The following is a 17,572-nucleotide window of genomic DNA, read 5'->3' on the forward strand; positions in this document are numbered from 1 at the left end:
TGGAACCAAAATAAAAGAAAATCCTATAGAAACACACACAGAAAATTACAAAAAGTACTAAAAAAAAGTCAAACCAATCTACTCAACTCAAGACAGTGCCACTCACCCTGAACGACGTTACTAAAAAAAAATAAAAAACAACAAAATTCTACCTCTACACTAACTCAAAGAATAAACAATCCTCTGTAAAGATAACTTTAAAACCTGAACTAATTAACAAAATGGAAAAACATCTCAACCACTAAAAACTAAGAAATTAACTACCCAAATAAATAAATACTTTAAAAACCCACCATATAAATACCCATGTTTCCAAAAAAAACCCTGATAAACAATACGCAAATACATTAAAAGACAACAACAACAACAACAAAGGAAAATAAAGAAACCAACAACAAGAATAATACCAAAAAACAGATAAATCTGCAACAAAAAAATTATTCCCCACTGAATAAACCCATAGTGCCTCAAGTTATCAAAATAAAAATACCACCTAGAAACAAACACAAAGACTAAAGACAAACGTAACCATAAACAATGTCCCCCAAATTACCCGTAACCATAAAACATACACTACAATCAAACAAACCAAACAAATAAAAGCCCTGGAAGACGATAAACACACATGCAATTATCGAGATTAAAAACCCGCTGCTATGAACGACAGGACGCTACCCCAAGCCCCCCAAAACAAACACTACACACTCACGCTAATAAAAGCCACCGCAACAGAATTAAAATGCGAACCGCTGCTTCGCGCTACGACCCGTAAAAACCATTGCGCGCCCTTCTAAACATAATACCCCGGCAAAAAAATATATATCCGACTACAAAACTCAATCCAAAACAAACCATTATCATCCCTACCGGCACCGAGAACCGTGCCCACTCAGGAAGAACACCGTATCCCTTAGCGGACACCCGCTGCAAACCGAACCCAGCGATGCCATCAACGCCTCCAAAGCGCCTCCGAGCCACGGCACCGCCGAACTTGGAGCGGCCGAACCCCGCGCTCGCTGCCGGCCCCGGACGGAGCGCGGCTCCCGGCAGGAAAGCGGCTCCTGCGGCGGCTGCTCCGGTACGCGGGGCCGGCGCCGTCCCGGGGAGCCCCGCCCGCTGCCCCTGCCCGGCGGGGCCGGCACCGGGCCCGGGGCTACCGGCGGCGCCCGAGCCCCGCGCCCGGAGCGGACGGAGCGGCCGGCACCGCCCGGGCCGGCGCAGCAGCGCCCGCGCCGCCTCTGCCGCCCTTGGCCGGCCCGGCCCGGCTCCGCTCGGCTCCGCACGGCTCGCACCGGCGCAGCTCCGCCACTGCCGCCCTCGGCCGGCCCGGCCGCGCCGAATCCCCCGTGCGCCCCGGCAGCTGCCCGGGCCGTGCCAGCAGCGCTCCCGAGCGGGAACGTTCCGGGCCGGGCCGCGGGCACGAGGAGCGCCCTCCAATGCAGCGGCACAGCCCCATTGCAGCCCTGCAAACGCTGCCGGAGCTGCGGCTTCCCGCAACCAACCCCGAAACCGCAGACGGGGCGCACCTCACTTCAACAAGGGCAAAGAAATGTGTTCTCCCCTAAAATTTCACCCCCTAGAAGAGCAGAAAAGTAGGGGCGCTCCCCAAATGAAAGCCTTCGACTGATGGGAAAGGGCGATTTCGACCTCCATTCAAACCCTTGAAAAGGAGGGACACCAGGGCTGCCCCCGCCATTTAAACCCGAGGGTGGTGCAAATGGGGTGGCTGCCTTCAAATCAAACCCATAATGCCACAAGAATACTTTTCCCATTCCCCTTAGAATAGAACGCAGGGATTCCCTGTCACCCCCGGGATACCCCAACAGCCTGCAAAAGGCAGCTTTTCCTGCAATCAACACCCTTAAAACCACAAGTCAAGAGGGATCCCCTCAGGTCAAACGCAGACAATAAGAGAAGAGGAGCTGCTTCCTTCTCCTTAATCCCTTTTGTCCTCGCAAGCTCCATTTTTGTTCCTGGGGATCCGGGGAGGGACTGGCAAGATGAAATTGCAAAGGGGAAGGAGAAAATTCCCCGCTCCAAACCCACACGGGCTCACCTGTTCGGCTGCTGCTCCCCGGCACAAAGATTCGTCCCTCGGCGCCTCCTTTAAGCGATGCTCCACGTACCCAAGCGCGGATCCAGGTGGTGCCCCCGACCCTGTGGGAAGCTCCCGCAGTCCTTCCATGAGACAGCGCCGGGAGCGCCCCATAAACCCCTCCACTCAGCAGCTCCGTGCAAAAGGGAGCTGAGGCAAAGCCTCCCCCTAAAACAGCCTCGCCCCGGCAGGAGCCGGCCCCTCATCATCCTCACACTCACACCTGGGCTGCTCCGAGCCCCCATCATCCTCACAGCTCATACCTGGGCTGCTCCGAGACCCCATTATCCTCACACTCACACCTGGGCTGCTCCGAGCCCCCATCATATATTTTTCATATTTATATTCGCATTTATATTTAGAATTTATATTACTCTATAATAAAAATTATATTATATATTGCATCTCTTCATGTTACTTGCATAGATTTCTATTTCTATTCATAGTTTGGTATTATATCTTTATATCTCTATATATTTATTATATATTTCTGTATGTCGATTTACATTTCTATAGTACTTATATTATTTAAAATAAAACCCCTGCCTCTAACGAAATAAAAAGCAAAGACACCCCTTTCTTTAAAACACATTTAAAAGTTTAAAAATAATTTTGTTTGTCATAATTCTATTCACATCTATATTTGTAATTTTCGTTTGTTATATTTATAGATATTATATATATTGGAGAGAATACCTTTTTATATAATAACATATAGATTCTTTTGACACAATAGATTTCTTTTACTTATATTTATATGTATTAAATATTTATTGATATCGACATATATATGATATATTTGCATTTCTAGTTTTATATTTTTTATGAAATCTCCAGCCCATACCCCAATAAAAGCCAAACAATCCCCAATTTATTTAAACTATATTTAAACATAAATCCTGTCACGGCTGCATTGCACAGCAGTGCCCCAAGCTAATCTGACACTTGTTCATCCCCTGGACCTGAAACTGAACCCGCTCACCTTGATCGCACCTGGCAGAACCATTTTCGTACCTTTTTCTGGCATGTCTTGGTTTTGTTTTCTTTTGTCTTGAGTTTTTGTGGCCTTTATTGCCTCTCTTTTTTTCTGGCACTTCTTGGGGTTTTTTCTTCGTTTCTTCTTGCCCATCTTGGTGTTTTTTCTGGTTTTTCCTTGCCCCCCTTGGGGGTTTTTTTCAGGTTTTTTTTTTTTTTCCTGGGTTTTCCTTTTCTGGATTTTTTCTTTGCCATCTTGGTTTTTTTGTTGCGATTTTTTTTTCTTGCCCATCTTGGGGTTTTCCTCTGGTCTGTTTTCAGGGATTTTTCTTGCCCATCTTCGTTTTTTTTTTTTTTTTTTGTTGGTTTTTCTTTTCTTTTCTTCTTCTATTTTTTTTCCCCCTAGGTTTCTCCTTGCCCTCCTGGTTTTTGGGTTTTTTTATCTTCTTATCTTCCTTCCTTCCTTCCTTCCTTCCTTCCTTCCTTCCTTCCTTCCTTCCTTCCTTCCTTCCTCTCCTTCCTCTCCTTCCTCTCCTTCCTTCCTCTCCTTCCTTCCTCTCCTTCCTTCTTTTTTCCTTTCATTTCCTTTCCTTATTTTCTTTTTTTCTTTTTCTTTCTTTCTTTCCCTGCATTTCTAATCTTGGTTTTCCTTTCTAGCTTTAGAATAAAAAAGCAGCAGTAGTAACTTTCAGGCTACCTGGGAGTAAAAAAACCTCCAAAACGAAAATGATTTAAAGAAAACGATTTATTCCCTGGGAGCCTGAAATTTTCTACTGCTGCACATGACATAGAGCTTTTATTCCTTTTTATAGATAGTTGATATTTTATACTTTATACAGCGCCCCCTGCCGTGTGCACCGGCGCTCTGCAGGCACAGCGATCCCTGCCGTCTGCACAGGCGCACTGCATGCAGAGCGCTGCGGCGTCGTTCGGTTCTGTTTAATGAAACTCGGCTGAATTCGGCGTGGTTCGGCTCTTGGTCTAAACTCGTTTCAGTTCGGCTCTTCGGCTAAACTCGGTCGTATTCGGCACATTGTCTAAATGCGGCTCAAGTCGGCTACACTCGGCTATCGGTTCCAGTCGGCTATCATCGGCTCTTGGTGTAAACTCGGCTGTTTTCGGCCGCACTGGGCTCTTCGGCTCAACTCGGCTGTTTTCGGCCACACTCGGCTCTTCGGTGAAACACGGCTGTTTTCGGCCGCACTCGGCTCTTCGGGGAAACTCGGCTCTTTCCGGCCACACTCGGCTCTTCGGGGAAACTCGGCTCTTTCCGGCCACACTCGGCTCTTCGGGGAAACTCGGCTCTTTCCGGCCACACTCGGCTCTTCGGGGAAACTCGGCTCTTTCCGGCCACACTCGACTCTTCGGCTCTTCGGAACTATTCGGCCCGGCTCGGCTCCCTCAGGGCGGGAAAGCGGACGTGAGAGGACCCCGGCACAGCGAGGCGTTTACCCAGATGCCTCTCACAAACCCGCCAAAATACGCCCGCCCGCGGAGCCCCTGAGCCCACAGCATGTCTCGGGTACACATGAAACGCCACAGAAAAATCCGTCGGGGCCGCCATGACGTCGGTATTCCGTGCAGGCAGTGCAGTTAAACACCCACACGGTCCTCCACTTCCCCGCCCTTTTCGCCGCCATGCTGAGAAGGTCAAACAAAACTCCGCGACATCGCCCACGCGCCACTCCCAAGCTGGCCGCCTCTAGCTGCACGGCTGCAGTACCGCGCTCTGCCCACAAGGCGGCAGCACTGCCGCCCGCCCCAGCCGGGGGCGCAGCGCGCCTCGGGGCTGCGGCAGCGAAGGCGGCAAAAAAGAACAGGGGCGACCCCCGCCGAAAACTGCTCTGAAATAAATGCCCCAAAACAACCGGGAAGAGGGAAAAAAACCGTCTGCCTCTAATCTAATAGGATAAAAGACAAAACAAAACAAAACACAACACAAAAAAAATTATTAAAAAAAATATTTAAATATTTTTTAAAATATTTTTTCATATTAATATTCACATTTCTATTTACAACGTATATTGATGTACACTGTCCATTTATACATTTCTTTTTATAAATACATTTCTATTCCATATTGCATATATCCCTAAAACTTAAATTTATTTGTATATTTTTATAAATATTTTCACATAGTAAGTATACATTTCTGTTACGATTTTTACTTCGGTAACACTTGGATTATTTAAAATAAAACCTTTGCCTCCATCCACATTAAAGCCAAAAAGAACCCCTTTCTTCCAAACTGTACTTAAATATTTTATAAAATTCTATTTTTCAGGTTCATATTCACATTTACATTTAAAATGTATACTTATGTATACTGTTATTTGTATTCTTCATTACATCACTTCCTATTATTTGTATTTATTTATATTTTGTGTTTATATATATATTTATATCTTGATTGTATATCTCAATATTTAGAAATATATAACAATATCTACATTCATACTATTTAAAATAAAAACCCTGCCTCTAACACAACAATAAAAAAAAACCGAACCCTTTCTTTTAAAAAATATTTAAATAGATTTTATCCTAATGTTCAATTGTTATATTCATATTTGTATTTATAATGTATATTAATGTATATTGCTTACTTATATATTTATCTTTACCAATGTCAATTTATAAATAAATTTATATTCTATATTACATCCGATGCGAGTAGGTATTTATATTTTTTATATTTTTTTATTCATATTTTTATATGGATTAAATATTTCTGCGTCAAGATTTTTACTTCTGGAACACGTATAATATTCAAATTAAAAACCCTGCCTCTACTTAAATAAAAGCCAAAACATTCCATTTCTTTTAAACGATATTTACATATTTTTATATTTATATTCCCATTTATAATTTATATTGCCATTTAATGTTATTTATATTCCATGCCACAACTCCTCATATTACTTACATATATTTATATTTAAATTTATATTCATAGTTTAGCAATTTCTCTTTATATATTTATTATATATTTCTATCTTAAGATCCACATTTCTATATTGCTTATATTATTTAAAATAAAACTCCTGCCTCTAACCAAATAAAAACCAAGGACACCCCTTTATTTGAACCAGATTTAAAATTTACGAAGTAAATTTATTTTTCAAAATTATAATGATATTTATATGGATATTTTTATTTATTTTATGCATAGATTTTATCTATATTAGAGGGAATACCTTCTAATATAATCATAGAAATATATTTTCTGTATTATACATATTTTCTTACTTATATTTCTTTAAATTAAATATGTATAGATATTTGTATTTCTATATATATTTGTATATCTGAATTTATATTTTATTGCTATCATTTAAAAACCCCAGCCTATACCCTAATAAAACTGCCCAATTTACTTTAACTCTATTTAAATATTTTTATATTTACAATCTATATTTATATATCTTTGTGTATATATATATAAAATAGACTATCATTTATCTATATGATAACATGTTACAATTATATACCATATATTATAGTTTTATGTATGTATCTGTTATCTATATTTATGTTTACCACTCTAATGTTATATTTATTTTTAAATGTATATTTATTTCTATTTTCATCTCTACATTAAACCATGTCAGTTCATTAACCCGACGCACCAGAGCCACAACAATACTGTACCTTTGTCAGCACCGGCACGCAGCACACGCCCATCCCATCGCAGCACAGCAAAACAAAACCTATTTCTGTTACTAACGGAACAAATATCCCACAACGTCACTGAACCCTAATAAAAACTCAAATAAACCTAACTGTAAATAAATTTTAAATCCCACTATAAAGTAGCCCAAAACCTCCGCACATGCTCATCATAAACTTCCTCCTAAACCAGTATCTCAAAAACCCCAAAAAACTCAAACACACCTTGAAAATGACACAACTGCTAATAAAAACAAACACCCATTAAAAATTAAATCAAACCAACGCACTAGACTCAAAACTGCACAACTGACCCTAAACATTACTAAAAAAAGTCCCCAAAGCTCTACCTTTATGTTAATGCACAAATAATAACATGTAATCTATAAAAGTTATTTCAAAAAATTAAAAAAAATAATTAAAACCATGAAAATAAAAAACCTAAACTATTAAAATATTAAAAAATATCACTACCTAAATTAAAAAACATATTGCCTATAAAAACCCACCATATAAATGCCCCTGTCCCAAAAAATAAAAATAAAAAAAGCTATTGAACCACAAAGAAATCAGAACTTAGGAACACCAAAACCATAATGTTCAAGAACTCACACCACATCCCTTATCATACACCAACTACAAACAAGATAAAGCAATACAATGAATTCTTAAAAACCACCTTAAAACCACTACATTGAAAAACATTTCAAAAATTAAAAACTGCATCTAACAAAAGCCATCTAATAAATTCACACCCAAAACTCCAGCAGCCCAGCTGGCCCTACCAAAGCTCTAGGTTCATACATACAGTAAACAAAACCAAAATCCCAGTAATACCCATCAGAAATCTATGAAAGAACCCTACTGAAATTAATCCTGCCTCAAATACAAACCAACCCATCCAGAAAGTCAGCTTCACTCAAAAAACAATTTACACAGAGTTAATAATACCAAGAAATGAAACAACACACCATATACCACCAATGAATATCATAGTGAAGGAAAAAAAAAACACTACATTTTTTCCTTTTTGTTTTTTAAACTAACTTCTTTTATTAGCTAGAACAAAAGATTTTGCCAGGACTGTAACAACAACAACAACCTCTTTTTCTTCTTCTCCTTCTGAGATGTCCCTTCTCACTCCCAAATTCCTCTCAACTCCTGAGTTTACATCCAAGCAAAAAGCAAAATTCCTGCACTCGTCCCTCCGATGCTCCTGTCAGATTCTCTGTTTCCCTCCACATCTTCTTACACTTTCAGTCCTCACGCTGTCCCGCCGTGATGAGTCTGACAGAAGAATTGGCACATGTTAACAGAGCATTTCCCTCCCTCCCTCCGCTTTCCTCAGCGCATTTCAATCCATCCCAGGCCTGCAGTGATGCACGCTCACCCCAAAGCTCACAGCAAGCATGCAGCAGCTCAGGCTCACTCGGCTCCAGGGCCCAGAGCCTGCAGGCCCTGCAGCTGCCACACGGATGGACCTGGTTCCCTCCCCGGGTGCCCAGAGGGAAACCTGAGGGCAGGCGTCCACCCCGAGGGGGCACCCGCAGCCCCGGGCAGGCATGGAGTCGCCGGCTGCTCTCTGGGGACGACACCCTCCCTGCAGGCCACACTGCCTCGGCCTCTCCCTCCCTGGGGGACAGGCACCTCCAGGGTCTGTGACCAGCCCCCTTCCGTCAGCATCCAGGGGCTCTGTCAGAGCCAGAGGGCTCAATTCGTGGTGAGTACCGATGGCACACAAACGGCAGCCCGAGGAAATCGTGTTCTGGCCTCTAAGTGCTTGGGACAGGGTCTGATTTTTTGTTTTGTACTTGTATGATGATTAGTACAACAGGGCTCTGATGGATGACATGGCAACAGAGAATTAAAAACTCCTCGACAGGATTACATCGACTTCTAGGAAAAGACAAAAGCTTAGGACCCTTCTGAAATCTACTTTTAATCCAAAGCACGGGGATTGTCAGCATGCTGCACCTTCCAGCTTTTCAAAGCAGCTTACCTCTGAAGACCAGGAAACATTGATTTCTACAGAAACAATGGGCAACCCCCAGGCTAATGTCAGCACTACTGTTTAATAGGGGACCTGCCAGCGTGCCAGTCCAGCTTCAAGTGTGCTTTACTTCAGTCTAACGTCCCCACAAAATTCTTCTCACATCTTCCAACCCTGAAATCTTATTTTCCCCTAAATCTTCTCTTCATTAGCAATTTCCAAGTAACATGGTATTTTTACAACATTCAAAAATGTCATGCTGGACTGTGCTAGAGAGTAATCTGCAAATATAAGCTTAGCAAAGTTTGAATTGACTTGAACAGAGAAAAAACCTACAAGTGAACACCTACACCTGCCTACAAAGAGCTAACAAGCCCCTGGCAGCTGCCAGCATCAAAGCACAGCGGATGTTTCTAATACAGGGTAAGGATAACAACATCACCTTCTGTTCTCTCCAGCTTCTTTTCCCTGCAGTCATATTTTGCTTCTTATGATTTTTTTAGTCTCTGTATCTTCTTGGACAGCACCGAGCCCGATGACAAGGATACGAGAGTCTTTCCCTGCCGTAGGGAGAGAACCAGGAAAACAGTTAAAATAAGAACAGGGCAGTTTGAAATTCGTACTTGCAACGAGAAGCAGCGCCTAACCAACAGAACAAAAGTAAACAAAGCACGACACCTCCCTGGGGACAGAAGACTTATAAACTCTCCAGGATTCACAATTCTAGCCACCAACCCCTTCAGGACAGCAGGCAAGTGTCCCCTGGGGTGGTGCTGCACCAAAGAACCATCTGAGAGGTTCCAAAGAGTGAAATGCACAATATTTTGCAAAGACAAAAAATCCTGCAAAATAACAAAAATACAATAGATGTAAACTACAGGGCAAGAGTACAAGTGTTCACTTTAAGAGCTGGAACCATCCAGGTGAGCACCTGATAACTGGATCCTCACCAGAGTTTGAACCCTTCAGGACACAGAAGGGTTTTCCCCAGGAATTTCACAGACTGAGTTTTGATAGAAGCACGCTCGCCGGATTCTCAGAAATGTCGCCCATTCTCCAGGTGTCTGGAGAGAACTGCAAATGGCTCTCACGTAGTTGGAGCTGGTTCTGTAAGGTCTCAGGGTGAATTTCACCAGATGCAACTGAATTGGGCAACTCCCAGTGAGACAGAGGGAACCCAAAGCTTGTTTTACCCAAACCTTGGGTAAGCAGAGCTGCAGCAAATACTGAGGAAACAGACATAACAGGGTAAAAATAATAAAACTATTGCTTTTTCTTTAATCTTGCCTTTTTTTTTTTTTTTTTATTCAGATGAGCAAAACAATGAAGGAGAAGGTGAAAAACTCACCATTACTGAACATTTCATCATCTCTAAGCTGAGCATCCTTAGCATAGAGGACTCCAGAGTTAAAATTCACTGATCCCTGGGAAATAAAACCAAATATATGACAAACAGTCAAACAGAAGGCGTAAAAATTTGTTTCCTCTACGGACTTTCAAGTACGTATCTTTGTATATATCCTACACATTACAACATACACTTTACACCATCTCCTAATATATAATAATTTACCTTTAAACTTTGATAGTATAGTGTGGAGAAATGGCTCCATGACAGAGGTCACGCAGACATTCGCTCGTTAGCCGACCAGGAGCTGGGAAAGTACCGAACACAGGTATTTTTGAGTTTTGCACCTGCAAGATAGCGTGTGCCTGGGCCTAGCTGGGTAGGATAACAAGTAGACAGAGAGACGTGGGAAATAGGGAATGTAGGCCCAAAGGAATGAGGAAGAGTTGATGGTATAGTTTAACCAATAGATCGCTTGGCTTACAGAATATTCATAAGCTTATTATGTGCTGTATAAGTGTCTGATACTCTCTGCAATAAACATAGCTTGCTGATCTCATATTGAGTGTCCGAGTCTTCCCTCACCCAAGAGTATAGCATAAAATTATTAACTAAAATTGGTGATCTATTATTATTATTAAGTTGTGCTTAAAGTTATTTTTGCTGTCATGTTCAAAACAATTTTTTTTTTTTTACTGTAATGAATGAGCAATTGATCTCAAAGTCATCACAAGCCCATCAAAAAAACAAAGCTCTATTCACCGGGCAGGTCTGTGAGCTAGAGGGTAGTTAGGCTTGTACTTACCTCTTGCTGTTCATGAACCAATAAATCCTGTCAACAAAACCAGGATCTTTAGCCCACTCCTATTAAAGATTCTACAAGGATGATGGTTTGATTTGTGTTTAGAAGTTTAGATTTAAAATGGCCAGTTCAATGGATAAATAAAGACAGTTGAAGTAGTATTACTTTACTATTATTATTATTATTATTATTGGTATTAGTATTATCAGCTACTGGAAGAAACAAACCAGTAGTATCTATACTTAATTACTTCTATTTCCAGAAAACAATAAAGAAAAAGAACCAAACCAGAAAAAGTCACTTCCTACCTTTTGTATCTCAGGATGATGAATTTCTCTTGGGCACTTCTCCAATTTATCAAGACTCATAGCACTGAAAGGCAAACAAAACAGTGCTTTATAGAAGGCCAAGTGCACGTTTCAAGGCTGAACCACCAACTGATTGCAGTGACAGCAGTTACAACATGAATCAGTCCAAGGGCCTCTCTTAAATGGAATGGAATGTTTTGTGGAACTGCCATTTCTTTCCCAAAATACTAACTTCCAACACTTCCTAAACTTATTTTGCATTTTAAAAACAGAAATTAGTAAGACTCTGTGTGGACATCAGGTTTATTTCCTTCTAATGCACAGAGCTCTGTTCCATCATCCTTCACTTTGGCTCTACACAGAATCATGGTGAGCTTTTTAGGAGTGCTCAATAATCAATTCTATTTCTTTTCCTAGTTCTCTCTCTTCTTCAATAATTAAAGGCAAGTCAAATGAAAAATGACAAGTTCAGCATCAGAGTCACACTTTTCCCCTTTGTCTGCTCAAGAACAGGCTTTAAATCCACTTATTGCTGCCTTCAACGATTCAGACTTGCAAAACCATTCTTACATGTTTTACAGGTTTATCATAAAACCCACAGAACACAAGCTCTGAATTACAGGAAAAGGTACACAGGCAAATATCTAAACTGATTACTTATTTGAAAACACATACCTTAATTCAGATTGCACCCAGAATGTTTCTGTGGGACACTAAGGGAGACATATTTTGTGAGTACCCTGTAAACGAGAAAAGCTAGCATAGATTACAGGACATACTCACTTTTTCTGCATATTCAGATAGAATTATTAATAAAAACAATTAAGTTTAAAAAGAAGGAAGATAACCAAGGTAATTTTACTCAGCTATATTTACTCCCGATTTAGAGAAAAAAAAAAAGGCCCGGGTGCTGCAAAGAAAAAAAAAGTGAACCACAAACGCTTACAGTAGAATTTTAAAACAATCGCTTGGATAAAAGAATCTTATGGAACGTGAAGTAGAAAAAAAGTGAAACCACTATCAGACCTGCCTATTTTCTCACCAGTGTACAAGAAAATCCTAAAAGCAGTATGAAGTCACTGCCTAAAACCGGTCATGGGATGTAACCAAGAACAATTTAGGCATTTGCTAATCTAGACAGAAACCTTTTCTGGATGCTAGTGTCAAATCACAAGTTTTGTCTTTCAGAAGCTCGACAATGCTGGAAAGCATTTTCTCCGGGGCTCGGGAGGGCAGGGGCGGAAGGGGGGGTGACTTTGCAGCTCGCACCTGTGCCATCCGAAGCACACAGCCCGCCCGCTCCCTGCGCTGGGCATTCTCCCGGCCATCTCTGGGTGTCCCGCTCAGCGCCGCTCCATCCGCTGTCACGGCACAAAGAGCCACGAGCACTAACGCAGGCAGCAGCCCCGTCATGCCGGCGATACCGCAGCGCTCCCTGCTCGCAGCGCCCAACACGCGGCGGAGCCGCCTCCGCCCGCAGCACCGGCAGCAGCCCGAGGGAGACGGCTGCAGCTCGGGGGCTCCTCCGGCGCCTCCGCCAGCCCGAGGGCAGCCGCCCCACCGGGACCGCGGGAGCACCCGGCGCCGCTCGCCCGGGGCGGCTCCTGCAGCTCCCGGCCCGCGGCAGCAAAGCACCGCCTCGCCCTCCGCCATCGGCGGGCGGCAGCGCCCCCGCCCCCGGCACCACTGTGTGCGGCCGAGGAACCGGGCGGACGCTCCTTCCGCGCTGCTCAGCTCCGCGCGGGCGGCCAGACGGAGGCTGCGCCCCTCCAGCGTCGCTGTCCCGCGCGGGAGAGGCGCCGGCAGCTGCGCGCGCACAGCCCCGCGCGACCGCCTGGCACGCCAGCCACTCATGTGCCGCGTCGGCCGTTGCGTCACACGCCGCGTCGGTAGCACGGCCTGCCGGGAGTTGTAGTCTCGGGCTGACAGCCACCGCTCCGTCCCCCGGGAGCCACCGGGACCTGCACTCCCTCCTGGGCATCAAACGGGTCCTTCGCCCCAGGGCGGGGAAGGACCTGAGGCAGCACCGCTCCTCCCGAATGCCCTCTCTTTTTCCTTCCAACTCTTTTTACTTTTTTCACTCTGTTTTTCACCACTTCCCTTCCCTTTTCCTTTTCCCTTTCCCTTCCCTTTCCTTTCCCCTTTCTTGTATTTCTAATCTTGGTTTACCTTTCCACCTTTAGAATAAAAAAGCAGCAGTAGAAACTTTCAGGCTACCCGAGAGTAAAAAAAAAACTCTGCAAAACGAAAATGATTTAAAGAAAACTATTTATTCCCTGGGAGCCTGAAATTTTCTACTGCTGCACGTGACACAGAGCTTTTATTCCTTCTTATAGATAGTTGATATTTTATATAAATTTATAGTTTATATTGATGCATTATATTAATAACTATATATAATATGCACCTTATTCAAAAAATATACGGGAATTATTTTTTAAATTATTTACCATATCTACTGCTACAACTTATTTTTCCTTATATTTCTAATTTTTATATAAATCTTTAATGTGTTTATGATATATTTCTATACTTATATTTCTACCTTTATATTATTTGTATTTGTAATTTTTACACTAAAACACCTGCTTTGGCAAAGAAAAAACAAAACCATCCATTATTTTAAACTACCTAAATTTTTTTTATATTTATATTTATCATAATATACAACAAATGATAGATATAGATAGATAGATACATATATCACATACATATTTATATCTATTTTATATCCATTTCCTATAATATATTTAATAAAATATATGCAGTATTACGTGTATTATATACTTTACAATTCATGTTATTTTACATTTACAATTTATTATTAATTTTTGATATATCTGCATATAGTTGCAATACATTTATATATTTGTATTTTTGTTTGGGTTGTATTTACATTTATATTCTCTATTCATATATCTATAAACATACACAATACTCTATTAAAATTAGAGTAACTTATTGTAACATATAATGACTTATGTTACATGTTAAATATTAAAAATTGACCGAATATATAAAAATAAAATTGGCCCATTCCCATTGCTACACATCTATTTCTTTTGTTTCAATATAGTTAGAGTCATAATTGCATATTTAAAATCCAATTCCTAAATGAAATGACAGAACAAACAGCATCAAATTCCCACCAATATCTTCCAAAAACATCAAGATACCTCCAACACCCAAACAAGTGTCAGCGAAAAAACAAAGAACACTCTTTTCAATAACAATTCTCATCACGACAGAAAAATGGAACCAAAATAAAAGAAAATCCTATAGAAACACACACAGAAAATTACAAAAAGTACTAAAAAAAAGTCAAACCAATCTACTCAACTCAAGACAGTGCCACTCACCCTGAACGACGTTACTAAAAAAAAATAAAAAACAACAAAATTCTACCTCTACACTAACTCAAAGAATAAACAATCCTCTGTAAAGATAACTTTAAAACCTGAACTAATTAACAAAATGGATAAACATCTCAACCACTAAAAACTAAGAAATTAACTACCCAAATAAATAAATACTTTAAAAACCCACCATATAAATACCCATGTTTCCAAAAAAAACCCTGATAAACAATACGCAAATACATTAAAAGACAACAACAACAACAACAAAGGAAAATAAAGAAACCAACAACAAGAATAATACCAAAAAACAGATAAATCTGCAACAAAAAAATTATTCCCCACTGAATAAACCCATAGTGCCTCAAGTTATCAAAATAAAAATACCACCTAGAAACAAACACAAAGACTAAAGACAAACGTAACCATAAACAATGTCCCCCAAATTACCCGTAACCATAAAACATACACTACAATCAAACAAACCAAACAAATAAAAGCCCTGGAAGACGATAAACACACATGCAATTATCGAGATTAAAAACCCGCTGCTATGAACGACAGGACGCTACCCCAAGCCCCCCAAAACAAACACTACACACTCACGCTAATAAAAGCCACCGCAACAGAATTAAAATGCGAACCGCTGCTTCGCGCTACGACCCGTAAAAACCATTGCGCGCCCTTCTAAACATAATACCCCGGCAAAAAAATATATATCCTGTTATGAACAAAAACTCGGTTAATATTTTTTATGAGAAAAAGTTTCAAAAAGGCAGCCAGACCACTGGCCCTGCCCAAGTTCTGTGTGTTTTGTTATTGTAATCACGGGTCGTTGTCGTTAATGGTTGTTTTTGTATTAGTAAAAGCCCTGGCCGGGGCGAGGTAATGGCCCTTCTCCTGGGTGGGGACCTTGCCCGAAGCTAAGTTGTACCTTTCCCAGAATAGTGAAGACACCTGAGAAGGTGGGGGGGGGGGTTATGCAAAGTGACTCGCAAGACCAGAATGCTTTGTGAGACCCCCATCTCCAAACTCATGGAGAAACCCCAAAAACAACGAGCCACCTAAGAGTTGAGAGACTAGAGTGATGTCTGGACGTGAGGAACCGAGTGCTGAGCCTGCAGAGACGCAGAACACCTTCGGACCCTCTCGCCCTGACCATGGGAGTTGACCCCGGAGCTGAGACCAGGCCGACTGAGTGAGAGAAACCAACATCTGACACCATCTTATGGGATCAGGAGACCCAAAAAGGCTCCCAAGAGGATCTGATCCCCAGCTCTGCCCCTGGTGGACAGAGCTGCGCATATCCTCCTCCTCTGAGTCGCCCTGGGAGACGACGGACGCTGCAGACCCGTCGAGCCGCCCAATCCTGAGCTGATCACTTTTTAATTAAGGCATTACACAGCAGAAGAAGTCTCCTGGCCCTGTTTATTTCATATCCGACTACAAAACCCAATCCGAAACGAACCTTTATCATCTCTACCGGCACCGAGAACCGTGCCGCTCAGGAAGAACACCATATCCCTTAGCGGACACCCGCTGCAAACCGAACCCAGCGATGCCATCAACGCCTCCAAAGCGCCTCCGAGCCACGGCACCGCCGAACTTGGAGCGGCCGAACCCCGCGCTCGCTGCCGGCCCCGGACGGAGCGCGGCTCCCGGCAGGAAAGCGGCTCCTGTGGCGGCTGCTCCGGCACGCGGGGCCGGCGCCGCCCCGGGGAGCCCCGCCCGCTGCCCCTGCCCGGCGGGGCCGGCACCGGGCCCGGGGCTACCGGCGGCGCCCGAGCCCCGCGCCCGGAGCGGACGGAGCGGCCGGCACCGCCCGGGCCGGCGCAGCAGCGCCCGCGCCGCCTCTGCCGCCCTTGGCCGGCCCGGCCCGGCTCCGCTCGGCTCCGCACGGCTCGCACCGGCGCGGCTCCGCCACTGCCGCCCTCGGCCGGCCCGGCCGCGCCGAATCCCCCGTGCGCCCCGGCAGCTGCCCGGGCCGTGCCAGCAGCGCTCCCGAGCGGGAACGTTCCGGGCCGGGCCGCGGGCACGAGGAGCGCCCTCCAATGCAGCGGCACAGCCCCATTGCAGCCCTGCAAACGCTGCCGGAGCTGCGGCTTCCCGCAACCAACCCCGAAACCGCAGACGGGGCGCACCTCACTTCAACAAGGGCAAAGAAATGTGTTCTCCCCTAAAATTTCACCCCCTAGAAGAGCAGAAAAGTAGGGGCGCTCCCCAAATGAAAGCCTTCGACTGATGGGAAAGGGCGATTTCGACCTCCATTCAAACCCTTGAAAAGGAGGGACACCAGGGCTGCCCCCGCCATTTAAACCCGAGGGTGGTGCAAATGGGGTGGCTGCCTTCAAATCAAACCCATAATGCCACAAGAATACTTTTCCCATTCCCCTTAGAATAGAACGCAGGGATTCCCTGTCACCCCCGGGATACCCCAACAGCCTGCAAAAGGCAGCTTTTCCTGCAATCAACACCCTTAAAACCACAAGTCAAGAGGGATCCCCTCAGGTCAAACGCAGACAATAAGAGAAGAGGAGCTGCTTCCTTCTCCTTAATCCCTTTTGTCCTCGCAAGCTCCATTTTTGTTCCTGGGGATCCGGGGAGGGACTGGCAAGATGAAATTGCAAAGGGGAAGGAGAAAATTCCCCGCTCCAAACCCACACGGGCTCACCTGTTCGGCTGCTGCTCCCCGGCACAAAGATTCGTCCCTCGGCGCCTCCTTTAAGCGATGCTCCACGTACCCAAGCGCGGATCCAGGTGGTGCCCCCGACCCTGTGGGAAGCTCCCGCAGTCCTTCCATGAGACAGCGCCGGGAGCGCCCCATAAACCCCTCCACTCAGCAGCTCCGTGCAAAAGGGAGCTGAGGCAAAGCCTCCCCCTAAAACAGCCTCGCCCCGGCAGGAGCCGGCCCCTCATCATCCTCACACTCACACCTGGGCTGCTCCGAGCCCCCATCATCCTCACAGCTCATACCTGGGCTGCTCCGAGACCCCATTATCCTCACACTCACACCTGGGCTGCTCCGAGCC

At 43.9% G+C, this 17,572-nt stretch overlaps 1 long non-coding RNA gene across 1 annotated transcript; it reads right to left on the reverse strand.

The window, feature by feature from the left end:
- Positions 1–6,411: 6,411 nt before the first annotated feature.
- On the reverse strand, positions 6,412–16,175 carry LOC134419956 (uncharacterized). Its single transcript, XR_010028204.1, has 3 exons — positions 16,012–16,175; positions 9,172–11,927; positions 6,412–8,026 (listed from the first exon to the last, which is right to left on the reverse strand). It is a non-coding gene; the product is annotated as an uncharacterized LOC134419956 (long non-coding RNA).
- Between the last annotated feature and the right edge of the window lie 1,397 nt (positions 16,176–17,572).

This window comes from Melospiza melodia, chromosome 6, assembly GCF_035770615.1.
Source record: "Melospiza melodia melodia isolate bMelMel2 chromosome 6, bMelMel2.pri, whole genome shotgun sequence".
NCBI classification, from domain to species: domain Eukaryota; kingdom Metazoa; phylum Chordata; class Aves; order Passeriformes; family Passerellidae; genus Melospiza; species Melospiza melodia.